This window comes from Tamandua tetradactyla, chromosome 12 (genome assembly GCF_023851605.1).
Source record: "Tamandua tetradactyla isolate mTamTet1 chromosome 12, mTamTet1.pri, whole genome shotgun sequence".
In the NCBI taxonomy this organism is placed as follows: domain Eukaryota; kingdom Metazoa; phylum Chordata; class Mammalia; order Pilosa; family Myrmecophagidae; genus Tamandua; species Tamandua tetradactyla.
Genome location: NC_135338.1, coordinates 88,853,259 through 88,881,059, shown reverse-complemented (window position 1 = coordinate 88,881,059; position 27,801 = coordinate 88,853,259).

Sequence of the window (27,801 nt, the reverse complement as noted above, 5' to 3'; positions counted from 1 at the left end):
ACACTTTTGTGCATCAAAGAACTTTATCAAGAAAGTAGAAATACAGCCTACACAATGGGAGACAATATTTGGAAATGACAAATCAGATAAAGGTCTAGTATCCAGAATTTATAAAGAGATTGTTCAACTCAACAACAAAAAGACAGCCAACCCAATTACAAAATGGGAAAAAGACTTGAACAGACACCTCTCAGAAGAGGAAATACAAATGGCCAAAAAGCACATGAAGAGATGCTCAATGTCCCTGGCCATTAGAGAAATGCAAATCAAAACCACAATGAGATATCATCTCACACCCACCAGAATGGCCATTATCAACAAAACAAAAAATGACAAGTGCTGGAGAGGATGCAGAGAAAGAGGCACACTTATCCACTGTTGGTGGGAATGTCAAATGGTGAAACCACTGTGGAACGCAGTTTGGCGGTTCCTCAAAAAACTGAATATAGAATTGCCATACGACCCAGCAATACCATTGCTAGGTATCTACTCAGAGGACTTAAGGGCAAAGACACAAACGGACATTTGCACACCAATGTTTATAGCAGCATTATTTACAATTGCAAAGAGATGGAAACAGCCAAAATGTCCATCAACAGACGAGTGGCTAAACAAACTGTGGTATATACATAAGATGGAATATTATGCAGCTTTAAGGCAGGATAAACTTATGAAGCATGTAATAACATGGATGGACCTAGAGAACATTATGCTGAGTGAATCTAGCCAAAAACTAAAGGACAAATACTGTATGGTCCCACTGATGTGAACCAACATTAGAGAATAAACTTGGAATATGTCATTGGTAACAGAGACCATCAGGAGTTAGAAACAGGGTAAGATAATGGGTAATTGGAGCTGAAGGGATACAGACTGTGCAACAGGACTAGATACAAAAACTCAAAAATGGACAGCACAATACTACCTAACTGTAATGTAATTATGTTAAAACACTGAATGAAGCTGCATCTGAGCTATAGTTTTTTTTTGTTTGTGTGTTTTTTTATATATACTTTTTGTATTTTTTATTTTGTTTTTCTCTATATTATCGTTTTATTTCTTTTTCTGTTGTCTTGCTATTCCTTTTTCTAAATCAATGCAAATGTACTAAGAAATGATGATCATACATCTATGTGATAATATTAAGAATTACTGATTGCATATGTAGAATGGAATGATTTCTAAATGTTGTGTTAGTTAATCTTTTTTTAATTAATAAAAAAAAGTGGATAGGAATTCTGAGGTTCTTATAACACTGCAATTAAATAGCTAAAATAAAAAGTGGTCTAGGTTTCTTTTGACTTAATTGTCTTAGCATGATTACCACCAAGAAGTAGTCAACAAAGAAGTACCACCACTCATTGTTAGATATTGTTTAGTTTGAAAACTGCTAGAATGCACTATACCAGAAACAGAATGACTTTCAAAAGGGGAATTTATTAAGTTGCAAGTTTACAATTCTAAGACTATGAAAATGTCCAAATTAAGATGCCAATAGGAGGTTATCTTCACTCAAGAAAGGCCAGTGAAGTGCAGGATTTCTCTCTCCTGGAAAGGCACATGGAGAACATGGTGGCATCTACTAGATTTCTCTCCCAGCTTCTTGTTTCATGAAGCTCCCCTGGGGGTGTTTTCCTTCTTCATCTCCAAAGGTCTCTGCTGTGTGGGCTCTTATTACTCTTTCCAAAATGGTTCATTCTTAATAGGCTCCAGTAAGCAACCTCACCTTGAATGGGTGAAGCATGGAAACCATCTAATCAAAAGTTACCACTAACAATTGGGTGGGTCACATTTCCATGGAAACACTCAAACTGCTCCCACCCAGCAATATTGAATAAGGACCAAAGGACATGGCTTCTCTGGGTCCAGAAAAGATTCAAACGGGCACAGATATTTAACCCACACCCCCCAAAAGTAGGACAATTACCACACACTTTCTGAAGAACTACCAAACTCTCTTCCACAGCAGCTGCGCTGTTTTGCGTTGCCACCAGCAATCATTGAACATTCCTATTCAATGTTTTCTCCAGCTCTTAAAATTTTCTGTTTTTTTTTTAAATAGTGGCCATTCAGTAGGTGTGAAATGATAGCATATTGTGGTTTTATTTTGCATTTCCCAAATAGCTAGAGATGTTGAGCATCTTTTCATGTGCTTTTGAGCCATTTGTATTTCCATTAAAAATGTCTATTCAAGTCTTTTGCCTTTTTTACAAATGATTTATTAAGGTTTATTATATGCCAAACTTTGTACCAGTCACTAGATAGATAGATACTTTTTATAATAGATATTACCTATTAATAATTATTCATTTATTCCTATTACAAATAAGTATTTATTAACACTATTTTGCAAATGAGGAAAATGAGCCTCAGAGAGATGAAGTTATTGTTGCCCAGCAACGCTGCCAAGCTAGTAAGTGCCAGAACTAGGATATACATTCAAGACTCTCTGAATCCAAAGCTCATTTTTCTTTTCTCTACATCAGTCTATGTGAATCTTATCCATCCAATTGGTCTGTGAAATTTTGTTGTTGTAAGCAGTTTTTTTTGAGTGTAAGCTCTTTTGGGTGATATCTTTGGTTCATATTTTTATTTTTGGTATTCTCCACATCCACATGGCAGGTGTTCCATTTGTGAGGGTTTATCATGGGCAGGTGAGCCACACAAGGCAAAGGTTTTGTGTCCCTGTCAAAGTTGCTATGCTTGATGAATTCCAAGACTGGTTCCAAACAAGGTAAAATGGATGGTAATTCACAGAACTTGACTTAAGGGAGCATTACGGCCTGCATTCCCCAAATATTTCCCTCAGCAGTCCAGGCTGTCCCTGGCCTAACATGTCCTTCATGCCCAGTCAAATCCTCACCAGTTAGAGTGACATATTAGGCAACAAGGGCTGACCTGGCCTCTCCATAGGCGCTTCAAACAGTCAAAGGGATTAGCAACTTGTCCCCTGGATTCAGAGAGTGGTGGGATAGAGGGTAATAAAACCTTAGAGCTGAAGCAGATCTCAGAGGCCATCTGGATCTAGAGCAACCTCTCTGCCCAATATAGGACTCTCCTCTCTAATTCGTAGGCAGTCACCCCTTACATCATTCCAGCAATGAAAATATCTTTCCTTCCAGGTAACCACATTCTTTTGTATACTGAGGTTGATTCTACTACCCACAAAGGTCCTATTTCCATGATCACCTGTGACACAATATCACTCTAGTCTTCTTTAGCCTTCATGGCCCTTTTCATACTTGAAATTAGTCTCTATATTTAGCAGAGCTTCAGGACTCTGCTCTCCTGCTTTTGCCCATTTTTAGTTGGGTTGAATTGTTTGCCTTTTTATTATTGAATTGTTGTATTTCTTCATATATTCTGAATATTAAATCCTTATTGGGTATGAGTTTTCTAAATATTTCTCTCCCGTTGTGTAGGTTGTCTTTATGCTTTCATGATAAAATCCTTTGATATGCATTTTTTAAAAATTTTGATGAGGTCTCATTGATCTATTTTTTAACTTGTTGCTTATACTTTGTTTGTAAAGTGTAAGAAAGCATTGCCAATCACAAAATCCTTAAGATGCTTTGCTGTGTTTTCTTCTAAGGGTTTTATAGTCCTGGTTCTTATATTCAGGTCTTTGATCTATTTTGAGTTAATTTCTTTATATGGTGTGAGATAGGGTTCTCCTACATTCTTTTGTATATAGATCTCCAGTTCTGTCAGCACCATTTGTTGAAGAGACTATCATTTCCCAATTGAGTGGTCTTGGCAGACATGTCTAAATTCAATTGGCCATGGATGTGAGGGTCTATCTCTGAACACAGTTAAATTCCATTGGTCTATATATCTGTCATTGTGCCAGTACCATTCTGTTATTACCAGTGAAGCTTTGTAATAAGCTACAAATCAGGACATGTGAGTCCTTCAACTTCATCCTTCTTTTTTAATATGATTTTGGCCATTTGGGGCACCTTACCCTTCAAAATAAATTTGATGATTGGCTTTTCCATTTCTGCAAAGTAGGCACTTGAACTATTGATTGAGATTAGTTTGAATCTGTAAATAAATTTGAGTAGAATTGACACCCATATGATATTTAGCCTGTGATTCATGAGCATAGCATGGCCTTCCCTTTATTTAAATCTTCTTTGAGTTATTTTAGCAAAGTTTTACCATTTTCCATAGACAAGTCCTTTACATCCTTGGTCAAATTTATTTTAGATGTGTGATTATATTAAATGCTATTGTAAGTGGAATATTTTTCTTGATTTCCTTCTCAGATTGCTCATTACTAGTATATACAAACATTTTTGAGTTTTGTGTGTTGGTCTCATATCTCACCACTTTGCTGAATTCATTTCTTACCTCTAGTAGCTTTGTTGTAGATTTTTAAGAACTTTCTACAGACTGAATCATGTCATCTGCAAATAGTGAAATTTCTATTTTTACCTTTCCAATTTATATGTGTTTGTTTGTTTTGTTTTCCTAAGTCTCTGACTAGAACTTCCAATACAATGTTGAATAACAGCAGTAACAGTGGGCTGTTCTGGTTCCAGATCTTAAAGGGGAAACTTTCAGTACTTCACCAGAGTATGCTATGGGGTTTTAATATATGCCCTTTATCATGCAGAAGCAATGCCCGTCTATTCCTTCTTTTCTAAGTGTTTATGTCAAGAAAGGATACTGAATTTTGTCAAATACCTTTTCTGCATCAATGGAGATGATCACATAATTTTTCCCCTTTCTTCTGTTAATGTGGTGCATGAAATTAATTGGTTTTCTTATGTTGTACCACCTTTGCACACCTTGGATAAAACCTACTTAATCATAGCATATAATTATTTAAATGCTCTGTTGAATTCAATTAGCAAGTATTTTGTTGAGGATATTTCCGTCTCTATTTATAAAAGAAAGTGGTCTGCAATTTTCTTTTCTTGTAGTATCTGGCTTTATTTTAGGTTAATGTTGGCTTCATAAAATGAGCTGGGTAGCATGCCCTCTTCTTTATTTGTTTTTGAAAGGAAGAGTTTGAGCAGGATTAGTATTAATTCTTCTTGGAATGTCTGGCAGAATTAATCTGTGAAGACATCTGGTCCTGGACTTTTCTTTCTGGGGAGGTTTTTGATAACTGATTGAGTATATTTATGAGTAATTGGTCTGATGAGATCTTCTATTTCTGCTAGTGTCTGTGCAGGTTGTTCTTGTGATTCCAGGGATTTGTCCATTTCATTTAGGTTGCTAATTTGTTGGCATACAGTTGTTCATAGTATCCCCTTGTGAGCCTTTTTATTATTGTAGGGTCAGTAGTAATGTGGTCCCTCTCATTTCTCTGATTTTACTTATTTGTAGCTTCTCCCTTTTTTTCTCTATGTCAGTCTAGCTAAGGTCTTGTTAAATTTATTGAATTTCCCAGAGAACTGACTTGTGATTTTGGCAAGCTCCTCTAATTTTTTCTTTTATTCTCAATTCCATATCTTTCTGCTCTAATATGTTATTTCTTTCCTTCTGCTTGTCACAGGATTAGCTTGCTATTTTTTGCTAGTTGCTTCAGGTATTTGATTTTACCTCTTTCTTCTTTTTTGATGTAGTTATTAGGATTATATACTTTAATAGCACTCACATTCTCTGCTCACATATTCATCTGTTTACCCTTTTTTTTGTACCACATACCTCTTTGTATTTTGCAAGTCCATTATCAGGAATATGACTTTTTCTTATTAAAATTGTACTATGACTTTTATAGGAAAAAAGACTAGAATTATTTACTGAGGATACAGTACTATTTGATTTGCATTTACCCATTTAATTACCTTTACTGAAGATCTTCACGTCTTCACACTCGTCTGTTTTTTCCTTTCAAACTGAAGAACTCCATTTAACAATAATTGTAGCGTAGATCTTTTGTTGACTAACTCTCTCAGCTTCTGCTTATCTGTGACTGTTTTAAACTCTCTCTCATTTATGAAGTACTATTTTTCCAGATAGAGAATTTGTGGCTGGCAGTTTTTCTCTTTAAGCACCTTAAAGATATCTTATCACTACCTTCTTACCTCCATCCAGGTTTCAGATGAGAAATTGACATGAAATTGACATACACATGACATATTGACATGTGTATGTGATGAATTGCTTTTCTCTTGCTCCTTCCAAATTCTCACTTTATCTTTAGCATTTGAGTAGGCTTATTAGGACTTACCCTCTTTAGGGTACATAATAGTTTTGGACATGTAGATTCATGTCTTTCATAAGAGTTGGGAAATTTCCAATCTTATTTCCTCAAATATTCTTTCTGCCCCCTTTCCTTTCTCTTCTCCTTCTGGGACACTCATGATGCACATGTTTGTATGGTTCATGCTGTCATTGAAATCTCTGAAATTTGTTCAATTTTTCTTAAAATTTTTTTTCTCTATCTATTCTTCTGAGTGATTTTGATTGTCCTGTACTCTAGTTCCCTGATTCTTTTATCTGCCTGTTTGAATCTGCTGTCATATGCCTCTCATGTATTTTTAGTCTTCAATAAAATGTGACTTTCAAGTCCATAATTTTTGTTTTATTTCTTTTTAAACTTCCAAATTCTTCTTTTGGCTTACACAGTCTTCTTAATATTCTTTAGCTCTACATTCCCACCATTATTTTATTTCTGTCCATATTGTCCTTCATCTCCTTGAATTTATGTAGGAGATTTGTTTCAAGTTCCTTAATTACTTGTCCCAAATTCTGTGCATCTTTTGAAGTTTTAATTCGTTCCCTTGACTGTGCTGTGACTCCCTGTTTTTAGTAATGTTTTGCTCATATCTGGGCATCAGTTTGATGTGCTAACTCTAAATGTCAGTTCCTCCCTCTTGCCTATGGTTTTATTGTTGCTTGACTTTGTGTTAAGGCTGTTCTTAGACACTTAGTCCAACTTATTCTGGACCTTTGGAGTTGCCTGTGTTTAACTGGGCATATTTTTTCAGATCTACTGCATTTGACTTTTACTCTGGATATATGGTACAATTTTTGAGATTTTCCTTTTACTAGTAATTATTTCACCTATAGGAGAAAGCTTTCTTTACTCTGTTCCTTCTCTGGGACACACACACACACCTTTTTTTTTTATTTACTATTTTCTCTCTTTGTGCATTTTCATGGTAGTGGTTAGCACTTGCAACTTGATTGGTGATAAGAAGAACAGGAAATGATGAGGCCAAGAGGGGAGAAATTGAATAATAAAATTATTGACAATATATTCCCATCTGACTCTCATTCCTTCCTTCCTTCCTAGTTTAATGATTTCATATAGACTAGCAGGGTTTGTTTTTACTTAACAGTTTATCTATGGAAAGGTTGGAGGCAAAGACTCTCTTAGACTCACTTTGAAATCAAAGCTAAAACAGTATGGTGATGAAAGGAAATAATGTCCAGAATAAAGACTCTGTGTGTAGAATTTGGTGTATTTGCAACCTTTCTACAAGCAGGCAGATCAGACTTTTCAAATGAGTTATTATTATTTTTAAATTCTATACATAAATGAAACATAACTTAATACACTAAAAGACAAACAACTCCTGAGAACATAAACTGATAAAATGGTACATATTTGGTAATGAAGCAAATTGAAAATAAGCATCAGAAGACTTCAGAAAATAACACTCACTGATCCAGTAATTCACCTTTCAGGAAACAGACCAAAGAAATAATCTGAAACAAAGAAATAAAGTTTTATGCCCTTTGCTCATGGTGATCAACATCATCATGTAACTTATCATGGCAAAACTTGAGTATAAGAAATGTCCCAAAACAGGGAAATGGTTAGAAAATTATAAAGCAGGCTTTGCCCATTTGAATCTATTGTGTACCTCACAAAAGCCAAGGTCTTTAATCCCATTCAGTATTGCTGGGTGGGACCTTTTTGATTGTTTCCATGGAGATATGACCCACACAATTGTGGGTGGTAAGTTTTGATTAGATGGTTTCTGTGGAGATGTGTCTCCACCCATTCAAGGTGGGGTTGCTTACTGGAGCCATTAAACAGGGAACAATTTTGGAAAAAGCTTTAGGGCCACCAGAACTGACAGAGCCAATAGAACATTCAGAGCCCTGGGGAAGCCGGTGAAGATTCCCAGAAAGAAAGCTAGCCGTCGTCACCATGTGCCCTCCCAGCTAAGAGAGAAACCCCAAACTTCATCTGCCTTTCTTGAGTGAAGGTAACCTCTTGTTGGTGCCTTAATTTGCACATTTCCTCAGCCTTAGAACTGCAAACTTGCAATCTAATAAATTCCCCCTTTTAAAAGCTGTTCCATTTCTGGTATATTGCATTCCAGCAGCTTGCAAACTAGAATATGGGTTGATGGTAGAATGATAAATAGCCACTGTACCACGAATTGTTTGTAGCAACAAGGAAATTGAATATGATTAGACTCTAAGTAATAAATAGAATCTAAAATCTTGTATATGCAATAATCTCAATGATAAAACAAAGCCAAAAAGTAATACAATATACACAAAACATTGTTACCAAAGTACCTCTGAGTCATTTTTGGGCGGTATTATTGTAGATAATTTTTTCTTGATACTAATATATGCCAAATTCTTCAGAATGAAAATGTGATTTTATAATAAAAATAAATTAAACAACTTTATTTTTAAAATGCAATGGGATTGATCAGCCTTATTTAATTATCTCTGTTTCCAATTTCCCAGTGGTTTTAATATTTAAATTGCATCATGAATGAAGTGAAATTTTTAGAGATAACACAGGAAGTCTTGATACAATAAAGCTTACTTTCCCCAAAAGTCTAGGTGTTCAAAGAAAGTAGATCAAATATTATTTAAAAGTTATGAAATTCAGACTAATACCAGTTTCTCATAGCCAGGATTTAATTCCCATAAAATGCAAGGTGATTTTATTATTATTGCTTGCAAATTTTAAACAATTACCAAAGCCCTAATCATAGAAACTTCAAATAAACTATTATTCAATTTATTTTTATATCAAATCTGAAATACAGTTATAGGGATGGGTTAACCCCCTACTTTATTACAAAAAAAAAAAACCCACTGAAATTAGAAATTTGTTTTTCAGTGGTGGAAGAGACAAATATTCATTGAATGTTTACTATTCTAGAAAGTGTTAGAGCTGCTTTAAATTCTCAGAGGCTGCAAACCAGAGCTAAGAAACTCAGACTCAGGGGTGATTAAAAAAACTGGGTTTTATTCTCTGTTCCAGAACCTACTATGTGATGTTGGGCAATTAATGTACCCAAGGATCAGAATCCTTATCTATAAAAATGAGCATAATGTCAGCCATTTCATCTGAGCCAAAGAAAGACTGAGGGAGCAATTATGCAAAACCTCCATAGAAACAAGACATGCAGCACCTGTTTGGACCTATGAATCCCAGTGAGGCTGGAGATTAGGGTGAAGGTGATAATCGCAAGAAGTTTAAGCAGGGCAGATACCAGAGAGGACTGGATTTAACATTTTTACCTTATCCTGAGGGCAACAGGGAACCACTGCCTGGTTGAATGAAAAAAACTCGGGTTTTAAAGCATTTCTGGAATTATCAGACAGGATGTTAAAAATTGCTCTGCGTATCTGGCCAATAACTCATCCATTTTGTCGTAGGAAATAACCGAGCACTGCGTGGTATACAGAAGGCACAGAAAGACTTGAGAGCTGATCTCCTGAGTGTTGGAAGAGAGACCTCCTAGGATGGTTTAATGTTTTCCTATGCGAGGAACCCCAGGGGCAAAATCATCAGGTCCTCTCCATGGTTTATTCCTCCCAGGGCAAGGCTGCCTTACCTGATGGATCATTTGGCAAGAGTGCCTGTGTCTGCCCATCTCAGCTGCTTCCCTGACCGCCTGCTGAGGATCCAACTCTCTTGACCTGCAGTGGACACCTCACTGCCAGCGGGGAGCTTCCTAGTTTCCAGTGCTGTCTGCTGCACAATGGTGAGTTGAATTTAATAGTCCTGGGTGGGAAAAAAACACTGTTGTTGCTAAACCTAAAGCATCGTTCTCCAACCAAGCCTTAATAAAGCTAATATTTTGTTCTCCCATTATCTGATTCCTGTCTTTCTCAATTATCTCAAAATAATTCCCTCAAACCCTAATAATAGTTCAAGGAGCAAACACTGAATCAGCAACTTGGGATTTTAAGGTAGTTAGCACAGAACGAATATATTTAGCCAGTAGAGTTGAACAGTTTTGTAAGACTGGTCAGGGAGAACTTAACAGCTGCTTTATATGCTAGATATATTACAGCGTGATCACGTAATTCTATTTCAGTGGGCAAGGTAGGATTCGTTTTCCATCTAAATTCATGTAATAATGAGTTGTGCTAACATACGGTTCTTCTGAATTTAGAAAAATATTATCTTGTTCTTGCATATCATTAAAATGCTGTCAATTTGTAATGGCAGGATTGTTAAAAGTCCCTGATGTCATCCGGCATTATGCTAGTGTCAGTCAAGGAATCTCTGACAATTTTGGCCATACTGGGCACAGTGTGTTCACTTATGTAGAACGATATGCTGGGGCTTATGGAATTTTCACTAATATAATTATGCTGTTTGTTATGCAGTAATACCCAGTGGATGAGCAAAAGATCAAGTTACTTAGCCAAATTCATAATTAACAGTGAAAAAGTTACTCCTATTTTGAGGCAGTTACCAAAGTTGATTGGCAAAGCACGATAATAGAATCTTTTCAACAATATGGCATTTCACTCACATAGAAATGCAGTGGACATTTTACAGAGTTTTGCTACAATCATCACACTAAGGAATTCGGGGATCATTTAGAGAATTGGAAATCACTAAGGGGAGTTTGTCCTGTAGAACTAATTTAGCTGCTTTGTGAGACTAAGTGGACTGAACAAATCACTTCTAGAGCACGATACTTACAACAAGTTTCTAAACTTTTTGAAGCTGTCACTTTGAATTTCTATGCTAAACAGAGGAGAGCCAAACCAACCAGTTTGAATGGTTCTGAATGGCTAAGGAAAGTGCATGTTCTAATCCCCTAACCTTACACCGGAGATTCCTGCTCTTTCTACATTAATGGGTTTTCTATTTCTAAGTGACATAATGAAGCACATTAAATTGTCATTATACTCCTGGCTTCAATCCACCAAATTTGGGGAAAAGAAATTCTATTCTTTATTCCATCTCTCTTGCTTAGATATTTCTTTTAAAAAGTCAAATTGGTCCTCTATCAAGAATAACAATAATAATGTTAATAATAACATTAAAACACATATATACATGCACAAGAAAACACACATTTTTAAAGAATCATACAAAAAAGCCCTCTTTTTCCCATCCGCTATCAATTCTTTAATTTTCCCGTTGCAGAGCTATAACACTTCATAATAAAAACAATCGTAACAGCTGCAAAGGATGGGGACACCTACAGTAGCACAACACTGTGTTTCAGTACTTCATCAAGGGTATGATTAATTCAATAGTGGCATTACCAAAAGAAAATGAGCAACAATTACTCTTTTATTGCAAATACAAATGGTTGTCTATCATCCTTATTGATTATTGTTATTATATTTTAATAAGAATATTTGATAGGGATGGGATGGTTTTGCCAGTGAGCTGTACTCTTTTCCTCATTCAAATACAGCTGCCTTCTTTCTCCCATAGAGGCTCTCAATACAAAATGTTTTTGCTATACCCTCTTTTGCAAGGCATGAGTTTTCTTCCAAACCAAAAATGTTTCTTCACTGTCAGTCCACTCATTTGCTATGGAGCCATACTGTACTTTTTGCATTTCTCCAAAGTCCTGGTTACACTCCTCTATGATTTGTCCATTCTGTACCCTCACCCTAAAACACACCTCCCTCCATTCTCTACCTCCATTCTCTTTGTTAACTAGCTAACTTCCACCTTATTTTCAGACATTAGCTTAGATATCACCTTCCCTGTGATACCAACCATAACTGTTTTCTGTAGGTTTTGTATAGTACATGTATCAGATCCTCTTAACTTCACCTGTGCCCAGAGTTTTTGGCTACTTGTTCCCAACTCAGCCATCATTGAAGAAACCTCCTCTACTAGGGCTTCATCTGGTTTCCCAAAGACACAGCCCAACAGCAGTTCACTTCATGTTCATCCTTCCCCAAAACATTAATGCCGATATAGGGATGCAGGGGGATTGACACTGTGTGGCAAATATTTGACCAGTGGAAAACAGGAGCCAGAGGATAAACTATTCTTGCTTCTTCCTCCAGACTGTTATTGCCCTGACACACGGTGATTTAAATGGTCTCTTGAGAGACAGACAAGATTAATTATAATGCAGTTCCTGGATCACAAGACACCTTCATGTAGAGTCTTCCATTTTCCCTTCCTTTCTCCTTTTCCTTCACTTCTACTTTCCTGGGGTTCTCTAACAAAGCAGTGGCACATCAGTTTCTCCTTGAGTCTCTACTTCATGGAGAGTTCAAGCTAAGAGAGCCAATAACTATAGTAGTCACTCAGTGAACTTTTGTTAAATGAACTAGTAAGAATTTTAAGAAACAAAATGTTAAAGACCTATTTTAAATAGTTTCTGCCAGTTCAGAATCTTTTATGCACAGGAAAAAATAATTCAGTCAGAATTAGTAAACATCAAATCCATAATTGTTAGAACTAAATTGTGTACAGGAAAGGCAAGGAACTGCAGATAATGCTTTTTTTCATTGACAATTTAAAAGGCAAAATAGTTAGTAACTTTGATCTTCCCCCAGTTTTTACCTCAGTAAGCCCAAAGCCTTATGTGGCCTTTGGCATAATCTTTGGAGACCACATATGACAGAGATCAGTTATTGGAAAGTGAAGAAGCTGAGAGATACATGACCAGGTTTTGGTCACATGTCTACTCACTGGCTACATAGCATTGATCAAACCGACTAAGTATTTGCAGATGTTGTGTCCTCACTTCCGAAATGAGAAACCTGACTAAATTTGTTTCCCAACCCACACTAAACGGTGCAGTTATAAACTGGATCCACCACTCAAATCCCAAGTCACCAGGCAGGGAGAGGAGAGAACCACAGAATAAAAATTTCCCATGGGGTAGTCGGTCAAAAGAAGAGTCACAGAGCAATACAAATGGCCTCATCAATCTGTGGCTCAGCTCCTAGAAACATCATACAGGTTGATTTTGCAGGTAACTTTCAGATCCAAGATTTTAAAATTCATTGGAGTACTTCAAAATGTATAAAATACTTTAAATGGAAACTGAATTAATATAGATAAAAATAATTGTGGGGTTTTATATCAATGAATACAGAACAGATACAGTCAAAATCTACCATACTAAGATGAAGAGAATAAAAATCAAAGAAGTCTAGGTAGGCCTGTTTAAAAAGCATAGCACATAGCCATATGTACACACACACACACAAACACACACACACACACATACATTTTTAAGAGTTTGCATTCTGACCAAGCCAATTTTAAGAAAAGAAAGAATCCTGGTTTTCAACTCAAATAGACGTCAGGGGAATGCCTCAGTTGAAGATGAAAGACATGTGAGCATTGTTCCACTAAATCTCCATTCTCCAATTATTATTCTTGTCCATACTACTGGTAAGCTATCTTAGGTTGTTTAAAGAGTCTAGATAAGAGTTTGGATCGGTTCATTCAAAGGCAAGAGAGATGTTTGTGAGTAAAGACGACAGTGGAGTATTTATAGACTGGCTGCAGGCCTTGAAGACTGGAGCTGGGAAGCTGAGGCATTGGAGACAAGATTTAAGGTTGCAGGCTCCAGCTATGTTGGGGAGATAAAACTGCTCTTTGCAGGCAGTTAGAGCTGGTACCATAACATAGGTTCACAATCTGTGACAAGACCAATGATTCCATCCTTCAGCCCAGGGTTTCACCTGAATGCAAACCAGGAACCCCAGATTATGGTGGAAATGGATCACTGAAATGAGATTAGGGCACTGAGCCTGCATTGCAGGAAGATCTGGATCTAGAATCCAAACTACTTGTGAGGTGTGGATGTAAAATGAGACAGTAATTTAAAGATCATTTAGAGCTGACAAACGATATGGAGATAGGACAGAAGCAACCTCAACTACATGATGCAGAGTCCCAACAATCCTAAATGAGATAACTAGCAGAAGAGATAAATTCATCTAACAAGAGTTATAAAGTTTGAGTAAGTGTAATGCCTTGTAAAATAGTCTGCAGGCACTCCAAATGGTGAGAATTTAATCAGAGAAACTAAAGAAAGGGAAAGAGCAATTTGAAAGGCTTTAAGTATGTTTAAAAATTCAGGAATATGAAAGAAAGGACAACATTCAGAAAACTGTAATAAGGTATTATAAAACAAAACATAATGAGTAATAAAAGAATTAAGCTGAATTCTGGAAAAGAAAAAAGATCTACCAGTTGAAATTAAAATCCTCGAAAAAAATGGGTTGACAAATCAAAAAGTTGTATCATCCAGGGTTCTCCAGAGAAGCAAAATGTTTATGGAGAGAGAGATTTATTTTAAGGAATTGACTCATGTGGTTGTGGTGGCTGGTCAGCCCAAATTCCATAGGGCTGGAATTCCTACAAAATCCAGCAGGTTAGAAGCTCAGGCAAGAGCTGATGCACAGTCTTGAGACAGAATTCCTTCTACTAAAGGAAACCTCAGTTTCTGCTCGTAAAGAATTCAACTGATAGGCTGAAGCCCAGCCACATTACCGAAGGTTATCTCTTTTACTTAAAGTCAACTGATTCAGTGTTAATCACACCTACAAAATACTTCTATAGTGATACTATTCAGCACCAACTAATGTGTGACTAAATAACAGAGTGTTATAGCCTAGCCAAGATGGCATATAAAACTTACCATCATCACAGTAGACTAGACATAGAGAAAAGAAAATTAAGGAATTGGAAGACAGAAACATAAATAATATAGAGACATAAAGTGACAGAAAATATGGAAGAGGTGCTAAGAGACTTGGAGGAGAGAACAGGAGCACTAAGTGCATCTGATGGGCTTCCCTGAATGAGAAACTAGAGATAATAGTGGAAAGTCAGTATTCAAGGCAATAAGGTATGAGACAATTTCAGAAAATAGAAAATTCAAGTGGCCAGGATTCTTACCAAGGAATACTTAGGAAACATTTGATTAAATCAACCAGATATTTTTAATGACCTTTCAAAATCTCTAGAATGAAGAGAAAGACACATTGTATATCAAGGCATGCCACTGAGATGGACTTTAGACATTCCAAGTGTTTCTGGAAGTTAAGGTCATTGAGTATCAAATTAAAAAAAAAGAGAGAGAGGGGGGAATGATCTGGTTTCAGTTCAGCCCCTAATTTAGCTATATGGCTTAGTCAATTCATTTTAAACCCACTGGGAGGGAGAGGGTGCTTTTGTCAAGCTTATTATTTCATCATAAAATATTTTCAAATGTCTTATCTAGCTGAAAAGTCTGTGATTTTATAAATGTTGCCTCCAGGTTTTTTCATTGTATTATTTCTGTTTCCTGGAGAATTGAACTTAGGATTTGGGGATCAAAGATGGTGCAGTTTGATAATTTCCTAGAATATTCTCCCTGATATGAATCCTATTCAGTTCACATCCTCACCCACAGCTCCCCTGTTCCTCCTCCACTGGAGCTTGCAGGACTAGGACCTGCCATTCACATACCCTAAGAACTCCAGGATCTGTGATATAATTTTGTCCCATGTCTGGGCTACATGTAAAAGAAAGGAACCTTTAATATTTCAGAGCAGGTGTTGGTCTTGAAATCACATCCAAAGTGTTTGAGTCATGAATTGGACTAAAAGTGGATGCAGAGAATTTTATTGTGTCTGATTCTCATTAGAGAAAGGCCTAAACACACACACACACTTAAAATTCACTCTAAAGTCAAAAACATTTGGTGTTTGTAAAACTTGATATGAGTGTGAATGGATGCAGGTTAATTAATGGATTTTTTTCTGCTGAGAGCATCTGTGTATTGTATCAGCTAGTCAAGACGAGGCAATATAAAACCAAAATATCCAAGGAAATTCTGTTTATACAATTAATGGAAATTTTTGCAATATATTTTTATAATTCTCATTCAATATCTCAAGTGTAATGAGAAGGAATAATTTTCTACATATTTTGTTATGGTATAAGAATTGTCTAAATTTCACCAGTAATGAAAAGCTCATCCTGAGTTGGAATATTTCAATTTTTTTTCCCTTATCTACACTTCGAATATCCAGCTGTAACAGAGATGGAAGATTAAATAAGACGTGCTGTTGGTTAGTCCTACAGAATGATAGTCACAATAATGTTTTTAATTATACTACTTTTTTTAAAAGAAATTATTAAATATTTCCAACTAAGTAATGTGGGTGTTTTAACTTAATTAAGATACTGTTGCTAGGAAAATTTAAACTCTTCTAGATTCTGAAAATCCATGAAGATTGCAGAACCATACAGTCTCACTCTAGAAAAACCAGGCAACATGGATGTGATTTCAAGACCAACACCTGCTCTGAAATATTAGAGGTTCCTTTCTTTTACGTGTAGCCCAGACATGGGACAAAAGTATATCAACCAGGTCTTTTTGGATCCCAGTGTTCAAATTGTTGCTGTGAGCCTACAACCTCAAAACAAGAGTTTTGTAACCTACTTCAGAGCCCTAGGCTTTCTGTTTCCAAAGTAACGTGTGTAAGGGAAATATGAAAATCAGGCTTCCCAAAAGTAATGGACGCTTGGCTTCTTTGTATTTTCTGGGATTAGTTCTATCTCGCTTTGTGCATTTTGGACTGAAGTTTAGACAGGGTCAAGCAGGAGATTTCCACACATCTGATAAAGTTATGTTCTTTAGGAGAAGAGGAAGGCTTTTTCCAGTTGGGTCTAATGTCCCTGCTTTAACTCTTTGTGTGCTTGTATACATAAAGAGGCTCAGGGCAATTTTAAACTCCAAAGCACAAATCCATTATCTGACTTCAGGAACTATTATCCATCCTCAAAGCTCCCTGTTCAAACATGGCTGTTGCATTAGCATTGACCAGGTCAGGGTGCATTGTGTTAGTGAATTAGAAACAAATTGAGGACTACATATTTTTTTAACAGAAATTAACAAAACTAAATATTCATAGGAGCAAACAAAAGAGTTGCCTTGGATATTTAAATGCTATATTTACTTTGTATTCTTTTTTTTTAAGTCTTTAATGATCATTATTTTTTCACAGATGACTGCTTATCCTTTCAACATGTTACTACTCATAATGAGGGCAGATTCCAGTAATCAAATACTTTTATATATCTCCAAGTATGATGTAGAAAGTTCCACCTACCTTAAGATACCATCATTTTCACAATTGTATTTTTTCCAGAGAGACATTTTATAATTAAATAAAAGTTATAAAGATTGAGGATTCCTGACCCCTGCCTCACACCCTCCACTCTTACAAGGGAACTTCAGCCTTGCAAAAGTATTTGATATACCTCAAGAGGACTGCAGGGTCAGAAGGGAAGAGGGAGAAATTCTCTTGCACCCACTCCAAGAGTTTTGCATTGACTTTCTCAACACCTGCCTCCAGGTCTTGGTTGAAGACTCTGAAAGTCCGCTGTATTTCTATCATTAAATGTATCATTATATTTTAATCGTGTGTTTTCTTGACTGTCTTCCTTGCTAGACTATGTGTAACTTGAGCACAGGGACTCTGTCTCATTTGCTTCAGTGTCCCTAGCACCTGACTTAGTTCCATGGATGGAATAGTGTTCAACAAATGTTTAATGAATAAATAAATGAACAATGAAATCAAATCTATCCAGCGCAAAAAGATCACTCCCCACCTCCCCCCCCCCCCAGTTTAACTCCTCTGACATGCTTGTATACACATAATATTCAGGGTTATGAAAACTCATTTCATTTGGGTAATTGATTGCATTGTTCTTTTTTAGACACAACCCTTTGTCCTTAAACTCTGTAGTGGAGCATTGCCTGGTCCTATTTTCATGACTTCTCTGTAACTTCTCCTGAGTTATGCAAGGCATCTTAAACACCTGGCAGTAAAATATTTATATGGTTCTCTCTGCCCTTTATACCATAGCTGTAAATGAGAGAGGAAACTACTTTAAAATAATACAATAATATCATAAATAAGGTCAAATAGCATTTTTGGACAAAACAGATAGTAAATAAAAAGCAAGGGAGCCATTTATTTTGTTCCAGACTCAAGACAGCAAGAAAACAAGATAAATATGTTTGAATTCCATGATAAGTCAAATTTAATGCAACTGTATTATAATTTCATAATTGAAGCATTTTCTTTTGCATTACTTTCTAATTAAATTGCAAAGCCAATCACATTTTAAAATAATCCTGCACCCACTGTTCCGTAAGTGTGGAGGAATGTACTAGCAAAAAACTCATAATATGCTTAACCCCCTGCATCCTGTGTTCTATTTTTAAAGTTGAAATGACCATGTGTAAAATTGCACATTGCATATTTCTTATGCACTGTGATTTTATTAGATAATTGTTTGGGATTAACCATGTAATTAAAATCATAGTAGTTACCTCATTCTGTTGAAGAGTAGTTACAGAAAAATGACCCAAATGCAATACGAAGCATAGCAAGTATGTTCTTCTGGTTTTTAACTTAGGATAGTATTATCAGCTCACCTTTTCTGTGTCAATAAAATAAGACTCTTCACTGGCTGTCATTTCCATTCATTTAAAATACTACTAACGGTTTTTGTGATACCGAGCACAATTCTTTCCTCCTTTGCCTTTCTTTCCTTTAACTAGATTTTACTTTTAAATTTCACATTTTTTCTTCTCAGTGATTTTCCTCATATTCTTTAAATATCAAAATCTGATTTGAAGACAATTCATTTACCATTTATATTTAAATAACTGGGACTTCTCACTCTTACTATAGATCACAAATATCTTTTCACAGAACCTTACTCTTGGCAAGCAACCTCTTTGCACTTTGTCTGCCCACCCAGAAATGCACTTTCCACAGCTCTCCATTCATTTAAGAATGTACTAATGTTCTAGTGTCCTCTTTTCTTCTCATGTCCTCTTTTACTCTTGAAAGATTCTCCAAACCAAACACTCCCCGGTAACATAGATCTTCCTGGGTTAATATGGCAACTTTCTCCATGGTTTCCATTTACCAATCAGTTACAAACTATATTTCATTGCTCACTCATTTTATGACTGTTTGTGTTAACTCTCCTTTGAGGTTGTAACAGGGTTCAGCAAATACGCTAGTTTTCCTGAACTGCTATGACAAATACCACTCTATGGGTGGGCTCAAATAACGGGAATTTATTGTCTCATGGTTTCAGAGGCTGGAAGGTTTGTGTCCACCAGGAGTCAATAGAGTTTTCTCTGGCCAGCAATGCTTGGGTTCCTCGGCTTTCCCATCACATTTCCATGTCCTCTCTTTTCTCTTCCAGAAATGCATTAACTTCTGGCTTCTCCTTATGGTTTTCTCTATGTTTGAATCTCTTCAGTGTATAAAGGATTCCAGTAATCCAGATTAAGGTCCATCCTATTCAGTTGGGCCACACCTTAACTAAAACAACATCTTCTTCAAGAGAATCTATTTACAATGGGTCCCTCCCCCACGGGAATGTAGACCCAGACCAAGAACCAGGTCAATTTGGAGTACACGATTCAATTAACCATAGCAAACTTTTTCTGTAGAAGACCAGAGCGTAAATATGTTAGACTTTGCTGGCCATACAGGTTCTATCCAAATTGATCAATTCTACTGTGAAGAAGCCATAAATAATATGTAAACGGATGGGAATGCTTGTATTCCACTCAGACTTTACTTAAGGACCCTGAAGTTTGAGTTTCTATATATTTTTCATATCTCAGGAAACGCTATTCTTCTGTTGATTGCTTTTCAACTATTTAAAAAGCATACATGGCTCACAGACCATATCCAAAATGACAGCAGGTTGAATGTGTCCTACAAACCATAGTTTGCCAACCCATGAATTATAAGCTGCTTGAAGGCAGAAGCGTGTCACATTTTTATGTGCCTGCCCTAGAAACCAGAAGTAAAACCGGCTTCTCCTAGGGCCTGATAGCTGCTCATTGTTCACAGAGTTCAAGTCAGTGGACCCCCCAATTTGAGTCTCTAAATTGAGAATGTTTGAAGGGCATGTAGGGATTCTAAAAAATAATAACTAAAAGATTTTGGAGCTTGAGATTCACAAAGAAGAAGGAAGCAAACTTCAACTTCTCTTGCAACTTTGCTGTGTTATCGGGATGTCTATGCTCAAACAGTATTTCTTTGAACTAAGCAGAAATCTCGGAAAGGGCAGAAGGCAAGCTCAAAGCCGCAGATGCCATTTTGAACGCAGGCTTCATATGGTCTCCGTGGGAGTCTGTAAAACCCCGCGCTCTGCTCTGTGGGAGCTCTTCACTTTTAGCGTGATGGCTCTGTATTTAATTACACTGTATATTTTCCTCTCTAGTGCCGCGATACAGAAAGACAGAGACACAGAGAATGGAAGAGATAGGGAGGGCAAGAGCTGTTTTCTACTTGAGCCCTGTAGATAAGGGACTTCTTTGCAATCCAAACCATGAAGCACACTTAGATACTCCTTCTCGACATCATTTACATAGAACCCTCGCCTTGAGTTATAGTACCAAACGGGGGAAATACTCATTTAATGCAGAGAGAGTTTTGTCCAGTTTAAAAGCCATAATTTTGTATGCATGTCAGAAAAACACATAATCTGAACAATAAATCCACCCAGCCAGACTGAGAGCCCACTTGCCATTGGAATCTGTTTTTCTTTTTAGCATAATGAGGCGACATCCCTTTCCTTGGAGAGGAGAGTTCAATAGTTTAATTTTTGTTAACTGAGATCCCTTGTACGAAGGTAAATTACATTGCCTTTTCTATTACTAGCTCTGTTAATTGTCAAGCAATCAGAGTTTATGCACTCATCCAAGACAGTGGAGAATTTCCCATAATGTTACAAAATAAAACCTGACAAAGCACAATAATCTTTAGTTTATTGATGTGCTACCAGGCTGTTGAAAGCATCAGATCAGTAATGTGCTTTGGTTAGGAAATTGGGGTCTAGGGAGAAATATTGGGAGTTACTGAGAGAACATCAGGGCTTGCAGAAAAAAAATATATTAGGAGTTAAAAGGAAAAAAAATGTTTGTGGTGGGATTTTCGATTTTATGAAAGAAACACTGAGCTCTTATAGGGCTTTTGAAAGGAAACGTTTCTGGGTACACAGAGGAACTTTGGTCCCAAAGGCCAAAAGACATTAATTTTGGAAGAGGATGGGGTAGTTTACCACATCACAATATAAATATAAACACAAATTCCAGGCTTTCTGAAAAAGCACACTCTCGAGATTTTCGTTGCAAATAATGAGAGCTTCTATGTCACAATTCAATGAAAATATTAACCGATCAGAATGGCAATGCTAAATCTAGATTTAGCTAAAAATGGTGAAAAGTATGGCTCGATATGCTGTTCCAGATGCCTTATCAGTCTCCTTGGAAATCTTAATTTTCTTTGGTGAGAAAAGATAATTCAAACTTCTTTTTGAGCCTCGGGGAGTTTTAAGGTCTTCCAGAATTTATTTTTGGAGGAGGATTGCTGTCTCGTCACGCTCTTTCTTGGACTGCTCTGGTCTTTTTCCTTTCTTGTGTCTGATAAGAAAGTGCACCTTGGACTTGCAAAGTCAGACCCTCTTCTGTCCTCCCAGGTGTAAGCATGACGATGGTGCTTCTGGCTGACCTATTGAAAGCAAAGATCTCACAGCCATTTAGGGCAAGCTTTCCTCTAAATACTTGGAGGCTTTGAGCTCCCATTTGGAAAATTTGACTTTCCTAGCTATCTTAACCCCAGGAATTAAGACATGAAGCACTTTGGTAGATTTTTCCCTCAGATTAGAATTCTGAGCTCTAACAAACTAAATACCTTGCTCACTGCTGGAAAGCAAAAATGTTCATTTCAAAGGCTCACCTGGAGCTCACCCCTACATCAATATTATAGTGGTTCTCAAATTTATTGTAGAGGTTAGTTAAAAGCAGATAATGCAAAACTCCTCCAGTACAAAATGAAAACAAAATGTTGATGAATCTGCCCTCCAAGCCCCAAATTCCAGCTAGCTGGGAATCCAAGCTAATGTTGAAAAACTTAAAAGCTTCTTATTTTGCAGTATTTTTTTAGTCCTTTATGAAAGATGAGTTGGGTGTAAGAGATTGTGAGCGTGTGTGTGCAGGGGGAGTATGTGTGTGTGAGAGAGAGAAACCAAGAGAACAAGAGGTTGAGATTCTCTACCTTGCAATAAAAGATGGCAAAGTGATAAATTAGTGCTCTCAACCGAAATTGATTACTTTGTATTCCCATCCAGTTCGTATGGCAGCCACACAGATGCTCTGAAACACCTTAATGACACATTGGAGAACACTTCTCAAGTGGGCCTCATGCCGTGTTCTCTCCTTTCCTCCCCGCATTGGCTAGGAGAGCGCTCTGCTGTGCCTGCTGCATACGTTAGGGAAAGCACCCTGCAAAAATTCCTCCTCTGCCTCTTACACTGAGATGTCTTCATTTCATATATCAGGAATCCTTTAGATGATTCTAAGAGCCTAAATGTTAAAATGACAAATGTAAGTGATTTTGTCTTCTTAATGCTCAGATATATCTATCCCCAGCTCTCTGGAGAGGCAGTGCATAGAGCACAAACAGGAAACAGCACCAGCCATCTACAGGCAATCTTATCCAAACTTGCCCAGCAAAGCAAGCAAAGCTATGAGGTTTATTGCCATAATTGTAGATTAAATGAAACCATCTAGTTTACTCACAGGGAGTAAAAAGGGCGATTTACCAATATACTTGAATTAAAGGAATACCATAGAAGATGGAAAAATTTGATTAAGCCCTCAGTTTTAAACAATTTAAGAAATCTCCTTATGGTAAATTCCCTAGTGAGATGGATTGATAACTGTTGGAATGTGATCAATTCCATTCCATTACAATTAGTTAGTGATAACCTAAGAAACACCAAAAATGATCAGAAGGATCTAAAGAGACCAGCATTTTTAATAAATACGAAATTCTCAGTTACTATGGGAATTTCTAGAAATTCAAGAGAAAAAAATTGTGTTAATGTTTTACCAGTTGAGGTTCTCATTGCTTTCGAGAAGACCCAGATATCTTTGATTGTGTAAGTCTCTAACTGGGTCTATTGAGTATCACAAACATTGACAATATATTCTACGAATTATCCATATAATATTTTCTATATGCTTGATAATCACACTGATCAAAATTTATATAAAATTGATTGGATGTAGATATCACACCAGCACTCTCAGTTGCAGTTCTGGGTTAAAATTTTATATTCTCATTATATACTTTTTAGAGTTCTAAAGAAACTAAACTTTATGAACTTGTTTTCATTTGGTAGTTTTGAACATTGAGCAGTTGTCACAGAGTGATGGCAATTTGATTGAATAATTAGTGGCCAGTAGACACAGGCAAAGCTACCAGTTCCTTTACTAGAGATAACGCATATAGTGTATTATCCACATGAATACAAAAGCTCTCAAGCGGCGACCTTAATGTTCTCCCCTGCCAAGATCATGCCTCTCTGCCAGCAAGATCCTGGCAATTTCCTGGAGGAATCCAATTCTCCCATTCTCAGGTTGAACCTTACACTCTGCTGGCCTCTTCTTCAACTTTTCTTAGTCCCTCACTCTGTTCCATCCTGCTTACCTGGTATGAGAAACCCTCCCCAGTATGTACCTGAGTGTTTATGATGGGACTATGTGAAACATCAGGGTCCCAGTGGCACTATCTCCTAGCAGGTTGGGAACCAGGCATGCTTTGGTCTTCTTACAGCAAATGTAGTGCAATATTTATTCTAAATATTGTCATCTAAGCAGATCTTCAAGAAATGCAGATATTTCCCTAAGAAAACCATAAAGCATATGTTGACCAAGACACTGTCTTCAAAGTAGAGGCTGACCACTATTAAGTAAAGCAGTTTTCAAACTTTTCCTACTTGTACTTTTATTCAACATCAATTAAAGAAATCACTGCTCAAGTTTGTAATTTTAAAAATGAAACCATTAATGCTTTTTAATATAGGAGAGTGTCAAGTTTAAAAACAGTACTTAAAAAAAAGTTCTCCCAATATGTCTAAGAGGACTAATTTTGTCTGAATTCATATACCAAAGAAATTTCATTAGTTTAAAAAAAAGCTTATACTATATTTGTAACATGGTTTATACTATATGTGTATATAGTTGTCCAGTTTTTTTAAGCAATAGAACCCTCTCATAAATTAAATCGGACACTGAGATCCTTTTTTATAATAGACATACACCAAGCTTTTCTAGATGGAGGCTCCTCCTTGTGCTATATTAGTGCCTTCTAGATACCCCTCAATTCCCTAGAACTCTGGAAAGACAAGTATGAAAATAATTGTCTCAAAAGATTGAATTAGAGGCACACTGCTTTGAGCAGAGGTTCCACTCTGTTATGTTATTGGTGAGCTGATTCAACCTTCCTCTGCTCATTTACATCTTTTGAAACATTTCTCTCCTTGAGCCCAATCTTCAAGTCCCTTTTTCTGTTGTGATTTGCTTAAATCCCTCATATTACTACCATAATTTCATAGTAGGACTCTTTTACTTCATCCTCGTTCAACTCACAGCAAGAGCACCTTTCCCATTTGCAAATTATTTGAGTATCTTCTATATACCAGGTGCTGGAATACCTGAAGATTTGTATTTACAAGCCTGGAGAGTCAATTCCATTGTACATAAATTGACCTTACTTTTCTTCCCACTTAAACAAATCTTGGAATTTTCAGAGATCATTAACCAAACCATGGAAAAATTCAAGTAGATCAGAATTTTCATTTCCTTGGGAATCTTAATTTAATAGTAAAAAGCAGAATTTAGATAAATGGCAAGCCACATACAATTACATTCAATGAAATGCAAGCAGACTTTGTAAAATAGTTGTTGCATTTCCTCATCTTGAGTAAAATAATAAATTTTTTGAATAGTTCTATTATCTATCCTTAACTGAAACATACAGTGCCTGTCCTATTTCTTCAAAAAGCTTGTTAATATGCAATCACCTAGTATAACTGCTAAGTTTTTAAAGGTCACCCATGTTTTATTCATAAAGGGTGGTTTTCTGGAGGGAAAAAGGTTACAATGTCATGTAATACCATATTCTGATGGAGGCTTTGCTTTCCAAGATACTTTCTAATGGATTGAGTGAGGGAAAGGGTGAGGTTTGGGGACAGAGAGTGAATTGTTTCAGAGATATCAATAAAGCTTCATTTAAAACCAGTAAAATTTTCAAACAAAGTAAGGGGGAAAGGTTTATTGTGCTTCTGAACACTTTGGTAAACATGGCAGCCTGTGCTACTGATGCACACAAATATTTGGTTTGCCTCTAAGACCAGACACATGGAGGAAAATGCTTCCCCACTTCCTTGAAATTAAGTATGGCCATTTGAGTAGCTCTGTCCAATGAAATGTGAGTAGAAGTGACACATGGCATGTGCAAACTACAGCATTTAATTGGCAGGGCTTGGGCCAACCAGCTCCTTCTTCTGCCATGGCCATGGGGGAGGATAAGACTTCCAGATGTATAATTTGATCAGTTGCTGCTTGAAAGTTCATTGCCCATAAGATTTGCTCAAATGCCAATCTGGTTTGAATAATTTTGCATAGCTAAGAAACGAACATTTGTTTGGTTGAGTTGCTCCGATTTTGATGTTGTTACCACAGAATAACACATCCTTTTCTTGATTGAAACATAGCTAAAGATAGTATCACTTTTACACATGAAAAGAAGAATCTCTTCTTTCATGGCTAAAGCTTAATCACCAAAAGAGGCCCTAAGATTTCCCTAGTTCAATACCGTTTTTTTTTTTTTGAGTGTGTGGTCCGGGAATCGAACCCAGGTGTCCTGCATGGAAAGCAGGCATTCTAACCACCGGACCAGCCATGCACCCTAGTGCAATGCCCTTTTAATTGAATTTTTCACAATCCCCAAAATTTTTCTCAGAGAAAATAAAAATTAATTCAGATATGTTTACTTCTAGTCCAAAGCTCTTTGTATAGCATTTTGCTTATATTTCAAGAGGAAATAAGTGTATTTCATCCAAGGATAATCTTATCCTTTCCATTATTTTTATCTGCACTTCTAGATGGAAGACAACCAAATGAGTGCCTCTAAATATTTCTCCTTAAATTCCCCAGAGTATCTCAAACCCATCTACAGAAACAAAATATCATTCTCTCCTTCTAAGAACCAGGTCTAATTCATCATCCTCCTTCCCACAATGTCAAGCACATCTCTTTGTATTAGTGCTCAATAAATGTTTGACTTTAATTGAACAAAATTTAAATTTCCATTTATTCACCTTGATTAATTCACACTATCTTTCTAATCACTTGGATTAGAATCCTCAAGCCAAATTATCACCAACTCCTTTCATGTTATCCTTGCAGTCTTCAAAATCCATACTCTCCATTCCTGACTACTAGTTCAGCTCTTTGGCTCCCAACCACACATCTTATTCTTCTCCTTTAATATTATTATTTCAACTTCCCAACTGGTTCCAGAACTATTTTCTTAAAACCAATATTGTCTAGTTACCTCTCTATATTTGTGCCTGTCTCTTAAATTTTTCCTTCTGGTTAGAAAGGACATCCCTTCCATACAGAAAGAGAAAATGGATGGTGTACTGATAAAAGGATAGACATTGGCAGCCCAACGGATCAACAGTTGGAGCAGGATTAAGTTAAAATAAGACTTAGTGTTATGATTAGAGATGAGACATACCTTTTGCTGACCCCTTTTCTAAGCTACCCATTTGTTGTGGGCTGATGATTTTTACCTCCTGGTATTCTGTCCTTCATGTAATCCCCTTCCTCTTGAGTGTGGGCTTCTCTAATGAAGGCTTCTAACCAAAAGAATACACAAAAGTGATGGGCTTTTGATTTCACGATTAGAGTACAAGAGATTAAGCTCAGTTTTTGCTAGCAGACTTTCTCTATTGCCTCCTGGCTTTGTGGCAGAGAACTAAGATCCTCAGTGAAATAGCTTTCCTGTTGCTGAATTTTACCAACAACCTGAGTGAGCTTAGAAGCAGATCATTCCACTTGAAGAACGGTTTTCAAATGAAATCCCAGCCCCAGCTAACACGTGGATTGTGGCTTAGCAAAAGCCTAGTTTCTAATGTGTTATAGAGGAGATAGGTAAGCCATGTCCAAACATCTGACCCACAAAAATTTTTAGATAATATATACAGGTTGTTTTAAGCTGCTAAATTTATAGTAACGTGTTACACACTAATAGATAACTAATATACCATTCTAGTTAGTGACAATATTTCCCAACTATTATATATATTAACCACTGGGAATTCAAATCAATGCTTTCAGAATTTATCCATAATGCATTTAGAGAAAGAGATTTACAGGTTAACAGAAGGGGCCCTCTGGTAACAGAGAACCAAGATGAGCCAACACGGATGCTGGAAAACACAGGTTTATGGTACAATGGAGAAATGCATGAGAGAAAAAAATCTATCAACAGGAATAGCACAAAACAAGAAAGAAACTGTGCCAAGGTTTAAGAATTATGATGAAATATTAGTAAAAAATTTAAGTTTGAAATGCCTTTTGTTTTTTTTCTTTCTTAAAACAGTTTAAAAAGGGGGCCAAACAGGTTTGGTAATTTTTTGTTTGTTTTTAAAGTACACAGATTTCCATTTTTTTCTAACCAAAGTCACACATTCCTTCAATTTGTTTTAAGAGAACCAGATGCATTTTAAAAACAACTTCTTCCCTC